The following is a 1,028-nucleotide window of genomic DNA, read 5'->3' as shown; positions in this document are numbered from 1 at the left end:
GTGACTAGTTTTACCAAGATAAATAACAAGTTATGATCGGTTCTACTAACTCACACATATTGGTAATCCAAAGATATGCAATGAATAACAATACCAATGAGCCTAGCGATTTCCTTTTCGATTCATAAAAGAAGTTCATGAATGTACCTCCTTTAAACAAATGTAAACATTGTTTCCTAGGATGAAATCTTCACCTTTACCCATACACATAATCACAATAGCATTCATATGATTATATCGATGTCTTATATATGAAGTTCAAAAGATAAGCGTTATACTTCGTATTCTAATTCCTTAATACTATGTCTATTAGAGTATAAACATTCACAGCTTCTCACTTATGTTTTCAATATAGCACGACTTGAAAGATACGTTAGGAATGAAACAGTTCAAGTCACAATATTACTAACCTCAAGAGGAAGGATGATGTCGTCAATGTAGCTTGTTACTTCTTCACATTCTTCAAGTCTTTGAGTAATACTTGTATGTCTCATAATCCTAATCTTTCTAGCCTAACCTATATGAGGTTGTCTCTAGTATATAATCAAGCGACTCTTTAATTGAGTTTTGATTCACTAAAATATGACAACCAATCTTGACATACCAACGCTTTTTGGATAAAAATTCATATTTCATGTAATTTTTTAAAGTCCAAATAAATCCTTCTTTTCTTATAAAAGTAAGGTCGCTCTTGTTGTTCTTTCGGGAATGACATATTATGGGGGAGAGTTCTTAATTGAACTTGTGCTTAATTGCCAAATCTGTGTGGGGAGTGCGGCTGTGGAATATTGTAGGAGTTATCTTGTATCTTTATAAATTCCTTGATGAGTACACTAGGTTTCGACTATGTGAAATCATCGAAACCAAATTGATATGTTCTCTTTTAGTCATGAATAATCTCTTTGAGAATTTTATTATGATCCCGTTAGTTTTCGTACCTTTGCCAGTTTATATTGACAAAAAGGGGGAGAATTATTTTGTAGTTCAAACTACATACATATGGTTTACAGATCATTATGTAAGGGGGG

The sequence above is a fragment of the Papaver somniferum genome, unplaced genomic scaffold, assembly GCF_003573695.1.
Source record: "Papaver somniferum cultivar HN1 unplaced genomic scaffold, ASM357369v1 unplaced-scaffold_28, whole genome shotgun sequence".
NCBI classification, from domain to species: Eukaryota; Viridiplantae; Streptophyta; class Magnoliopsida; order Ranunculales; family Papaveraceae; genus Papaver; species Papaver somniferum.
This window is presented reverse-complemented; position numbering follows the sequence as displayed.